Source organism: Vitis riparia, chromosome 9, assembly GCF_004353265.1.
Source record: "Vitis riparia cultivar Riparia Gloire de Montpellier isolate 1030 chromosome 9, EGFV_Vit.rip_1.0, whole genome shotgun sequence".
NCBI classification, from domain to species: domain Eukaryota; kingdom Viridiplantae; phylum Streptophyta; class Magnoliopsida; order Vitales; family Vitaceae; genus Vitis; species Vitis riparia.
In genome coordinates this window covers 11,280,383-11,287,237 of record NC_048439.1, presented here as the reverse complement: position 1 = coordinate 11,287,237, position 6,855 = coordinate 11,280,383, and positions in this window count along the sequence as shown.

Genomic DNA, 6,855 nt, shown 5'->3' with positions numbered 1-6,855 from the left:
TTAGTTTTTTGCTTATGGATATAGCTTGAACGCAATTTTAACTTTTTTCTTGGTTAAAATGTTTAATATTTTTAATTAAAGAAGATAAAAAAAAAAAAAATTGGTTGTGATTCAACATGTTGCTTTGTTAAAAAAAAAAAAATTATTTCTATAAAATAAAAATAAAATATATTTTTAATTAAAAAAGTATAAAATCATTTATATTAATTTTCCCTTTATTTTATTAAAAATTAAAAGTTATACATCGATAAACACAACTCTTGGAAAAGAGGGTAAGTGTATTAAAAATATTACTATGATGGGAATGATGTACTACTCTTTTTTAGTTTATAGTAAGGTATGTTATCACCTATTATGTATTCGGCGTCTTATGTAATGATAAAATAATGTGAATTTAGTGGATGTTATTACACATGATCATTGGAAAAGAGGGTACTACTTTTTTTATAAAAAATAAAAAAATAAATAAAACAGTTAAAAGTATTAATTTACTAAAAGAGTGTTATCACTCTTTTATTAAAAAGTATCACCGAAGTGTATTAAAAGTGCTATTGAAATGCTAAACTACTTTTAAAGTATCATTGTGTGTTAAATTTAGCACTGTACCACTCTTTTACCACAATGATACATTTTAACATCATACCACTCTTTTAACACAATTGTACTTTTAACATACTTTAGATGTACTATTTTAATAAATAATGTACTACTCTTTTAGCATAATGATACTTCTAACAATGATATTTTTTTAATAAAAGAGTGGTACCTCTTTCTCAAGGGCATGTCAATTGATATTATTGCATAATGACATCCACTCAATTCATATTATTAATTCGTTACCATAAACCAAAGAAGAGTGATACATCCTTCTTACCATGATAATACTTTAGTATTACTTTTTCATAAAACATTGATATCATTTTTTTCAAGAGTTGTGTTGATTAGTGAGCAACTTCAATACACACAAATTTTAATTTTTAATAAAATTAAGAGAAAATTAATATAAATCATTAAATACAAATTTTTTTGAAAAATATATTTTATTTTTATATATAAATAAAAAATTAAAAACTTTAATAAAGAAAAATGGTATAATCACAACCAAGTTTTTATCTTTCTTAATTAAAAATATTAAACATTTTAATCAAGAAAAAAATTAAAATCACAATAAAGTTAGATCTATAAGCAAAAAGTTAAAACCATAATCATTGACTTTAATTTTCACATAAAAATTTAAAATTTTTAAAAAATATAAATAATAAAATAATATGATAATATACTAAGATTTATAAAATAAATATATGTTTTATTTAACAAAAATGTAATAAATCTTATGTTTTAAATCTCTATATTTGGTCATTATGTATTTATTTTTATATTAAATTTGTTTTCATTAATTATTTATTATATATTATTATATTATGTTTAAAATATTCATAAATAATTAAAATCAATAAATATGGAAAGATGAAATACTTAAAAATTAAAAAATAAAATAAAATAATTCTTGAAACCAACACATTAAAAATGGCAAAAAGGTGGAGCTATTATGGACAAAAAAAAAAAATCATGTCAAAGCAACCATGATGAGCCCTTTGACATGTCATATCAAAGCAAAAAAGAAAAGGTGAGAATTATGTAATAGTGTGCTATCTAAAAAAAATTAAAATTTTTGAAACTTTGATTTTTTTACTTTTAGAGTTCATTTATGCAGGGGAAAATAACCCTCAAAACAAAACATGCACTTCAATAGTAAAAAAATCATTAACATGTCAAAACTACCATCTAACTCTCATCATCCAACCGCCAATTGTCACTTTTTTTTTTTTTTTTGTACTTTTACATCACAAGTCAAAAAGCTCATCACCCATGATGATTAATATTAAAAAACAAAATTGACATGTCGCATGATTTTTTTTCCTACATTATGCTTCTAATTTTTGTTTTTTTTTTAAATGTTGTCTTCATAAAAATTTTTAAATTTCAAATTTTCCACAATTTTATATTTTCATATTTATTGATTTTAATTGTTTACAAATATTTTAACATAAAATAATAATATATAATAAATCATTAATGTAAACAAATTTAATATACAAATAAATACATAAGAACACATTTAGAGATTTAGGACATAAGATTTTTTATATTCCTAAAACATAAGATTTTTTATTTTATAAATTTTATTACATTGTCATATTATTTTATTGTTTTTATTTTTTAATATTTTAAATTTTTCATGTGAAAAATCAAAATTAATGATTATGGTTTTAATTTTTTGCTTACAAATCTAACTTGACTGTGTTTTAAACCTTTTTTTTTGTTAAAATGTTTAACGTTTTTAATTAAAAAAGATAAAACCTTAGTTATTTTAACTTTTAACATTTTGATTTGTTAAAATTTAAAATGGTTTATTAATATAAATAAAAATAAAATATATTTTTCATTAAAAAAAATGCATTTAATCATTTATATTATTTTCTCTTAATTTTGTTAAAAATTAAAATTTTTGCATATTGAAGTTGCGCATCCATTGACATAACCTTTGGAAAAGAGAATACCACACTTTAAAATAAATAAAAAATAAAAAAGTACCACTCTTTTATTAATAATTAATGAGAAACAATTAATATAAAAATAAATATATAATAAAAAAAATTTAAAGATTTAGGATATAAGATTTTCTATATTTATTTTAAATGAAATATTCATTATAAATCTTATTACATTGTTATATTATTTTATTGTTTGTATTTTTTACAATTTTCATTTGAAAATCAAAGTAGATGATTGTGATTTTAGTTTTTTTTTAATGGATCTAACTTGACCACAATTTTAATTTTTTTTCTTGGTTAAAATGTTTAATATTTTTAATTAAAGAAGATAAAAAAAAAAAAAAAACTTGGTTGTGATTCCACACGTTGCTTTGTTATAATTTTTTAGTTATATAAAATAATAATAAAAAATATATTTTCATATAAAAAAATGTATTAAATCATTTATATTAATTTTCTCTTTATTTTATTATAATTAAAAGTTATGCATCGATAAAAACAACTCTTGGAAACAAGGGTAAGTGTATTAAACATACTACCATGATGGCAAGAATGTATCATTCTTTTTTTGTTTATAATAAGGTGTGTTACCACCTATTATGTATTCGATGTCTTATGTAATGATGAAATAATGTGAATTGGGTGGATGTTATTACGCATGATCTTTGGAAAATAGGTATTACTTTTTTATTAAAAAAAAAGGAAAATAAAGTTAAAAGTATCAATATGCTAAAAGAGTGTTATCACTCTTTTATTAAAAAAGTAACACCAAAGTATGTTAAAAGTACAACTAAAATATGTTAAAAGTACCATTGTGCTAAAACCATGATTAAAAGTATCGCTATATGTTAAATGTATCACTATACCACTCTTTTAGCAAAGACGTACCATCATGCTAAAGGTGTACCACTCTTTTAGTATAGTGGTACTTTTAATAATAATACTTCATTTAAAATAAAAAAAGTGGTATTTCTTTTCTAAGGGTTATGTCAATTGATATTATTGCACAATAACATTCACTCAATTCATATTATTAACATCTACTCAATTTGGGTTATTTCATATTACATAAGATGTCGAATATGTAACAGGTGGTAGCATACCTTATCATAAACTAAAGAAGAGTGATACATCCTTACTCCCATATTAGTACTTTTAAGACACATTAGTGTTACTTTTTTCATAAAATATTGGTGTCCTCTTTTTCAAGAGTAGTGTTGATCAGTGAGCAACTTCAATATACAAAAATTTTAATTTTTAATAAAATTAAGAGAAAATAATATAAATTATTAAATACAATTTGTGAAAAATATATTTTATTTTTTATATATAAATAAAAAAATTAAAAACTTTAATAAAGAAAAATGTTAGAACCACAATCAAGTTTTATCTTTTTTAATTAAAAATATTAGACATTTTAATCAAGAAAAAAAATTAAAACAACAATCAAGTTAGATTCATAAACAAAAAGGTAAAACCATAATCATTAACTTTTCTTTTCACATAAAATTTAAAAAATTTTAAAAATATAAATAATAAAATAATATGAAAATGTCCTAAGATTTATAAAATAAATAATTATTTTATTTAACAAAAACATAAAAAATATTATGTCCTGAATCTCTAAATTTGTCCATTATGTATTTATTTTTATACTAGATTTGTTTTCATTAATTACTTATTAAATATTATTATATTATATATAAAATATCCATAAATAATTAAAATCAACATATATGAAAAGATGAAATACTTAAAAATTAAAAAAAAAATGAAATTAAAAATATTTCATGATACTAATACATTAAAAATGGCAGAAAGGTGGAGGAATTATGAAAGAGGAAAAAAATGTATATATATATATATATATATATATATATATATATATATATGATGTGGCATAGTTGGTTGTTTATTTTTTATTTTTAAGACAACAATCATGATGAGCCATTTGACTTGTCAAGTCAAAGTAAAAAGAAAAAAGAAAAAAAAATTGTGTTAGTTGGCAACGGGATGAGAGAAGGGTTATAGGGTAATTTTGGAATGTTGATGATTTTTACCATTCAAGTGCATGTTTTGAAGATTATTTTCCTTAAAATGCGTATATACTTTGAAAGTCAAAAGTCAAACTTCTCAAAAATGTTCTTTTTTAAATAAATAAAAAAATGGTGCATGATTAGATGATTCTCCCTTTTTAATTTTCTTGTCACCCTTGACAACCAACTCAAAATAGACACCTAAGAATTTTATAATCACACTCTTGAACATTTTTATGTGATAAATTACACTTTTTCTTTTTCCTCATATTGACACTTTTTATTTCCTTTCCTTTGTTATATATTAAAGAAATATTTTCTCCTGTGAAACTTTTTAATTTTAATTTTTCAATATTTTATCTTTTCATATTTATTATTTTTAATAATTTTCATAAACACGTTCTTAAACATATTGAACACAAAATTATAATATAATAGATAATTAATAAGAAGAATAAATATAAATTTAAATAAACAACTGACGACATGAAAGTACTATGTTACAAATAATACACTTGATAATTTAAAATGTAAATAATAATAATACATTTTACAATTTAGGGTCTATGTTTAAAAATTACATTTTATTATTTAGAGATTTAAAATATAAGATTTTTTATATTAATGTTAAATAAAATATTTATTTATTCCATGGATCTTATCATATAAATAAAGATAAGTTTTTTGCTTATGGTTCTTGATTGTGGTTTAGACTTTTTGATTGATTAAAATTTGAATTTTTTTTATTTATATAAAATAACAAAAATATTTTTTTTCTTTTTTTCATTGTTTTTTTTCTTCTATGTTTATGCTATTTTTGTTTTTTTTTTTTTTTTTTTGGTAAGTGATGACGATTTTAGCTTCATCGTGGTTTTCCATACTTGCTTTTTTTCTTTTTTAAATTTAACAACCTGTAGAATATACCATAAAATTTACTAGATTTTCCTATATATCGTATCAAAATTTCTTTAATATGTATTTATTTTTCTTAAAATATAACAAAATTTATGAAAGATGTAATATATTTTTTCTATATTAATTAAGGTTAATAAGCTTCAACCATGTATAATGAGACAAGTAACATGAATGATTGTCATCAATTAAAGTCAAATGACTTGTTTACATAGCATTCATACAATATACTTCTTTTCATATATGTTCGTGATGCACCCTTCATTCTTAAGAATTTACCAAAATTTATAAATTATATACGTAATTTCCTCAAACATCAATTGAAGATAGTAATCCTCAATTATGCATGATGGGGTAAGGAACATGAATTACTGTCATCAATTAGTATTGAATGACTCATGTGCATAGCATTCCTACAATACAACTATTTTCCTATAGAATGTACAAATTTTTCTTAATGATATACCGTAATTTATGAATACCTTTGGATATCAATTGACGTTAGTAACCCTTGATCAAACATGGTGGGAGAAGGAACATGGATTATTATTATCAATTAATGTTAAATGACTCATGTAGAGTTCATAAAATGTACTTTTTCTATAGAATGGATTAGATTCTTTTCATAATGTGCCCATTTTTCTCAAGGATGTACCACAATTTATGAATAATGTATTTGATTCATTCCAATATTAGTAAACCTCATCTATGCATGATAAGGTGAAAAATATAAATTATTATAATCAATTAATGTCAAATGACTTGTATACATAATGTACATATGATGATATACTTCTTTTATTATAAAATGTGCAAATTTTTCTTTGAGATATATTCATTTTTCTTAAGGATGTACCTAATTTATAAATAATGCACCTAATTTTTTCTAGCATCGATTGAGGTTAGTAACTCTTGGTAATGCATAATGGCACAAGAACATGGATGATTGTTATCAATTAATAACCAATGATGCTTCTAAATAGTGTATTACATCTAAAATAATAAAAGACAAAAAAAAAGTTAAATAAATAATACCCATGGCCTTAGGGATCATATTGCAAATTTGGTAATTAAAATTTGGATAAAATCCAAATTATCAAAATAGTCTTGCAACCAAAGATAGGGTTAGTGAAAATTGAAAAAAACCCAAAGGACCCAATTGTCACAAAAATGAGACCAAAAAGAAGCCCAAAAATTGAGCCTAAACAACTAAAAACAATTTGGCCCGAACTCAATCCCATAATTGCATCCCCTTTGTGCAACCTTGCTTCTATTAGCCATATCTCCCTCATTTTAACTCTGAATTACGAACCATTTGAAGCATTGGATTCCTAACTTCCTAAGCTTCAAAA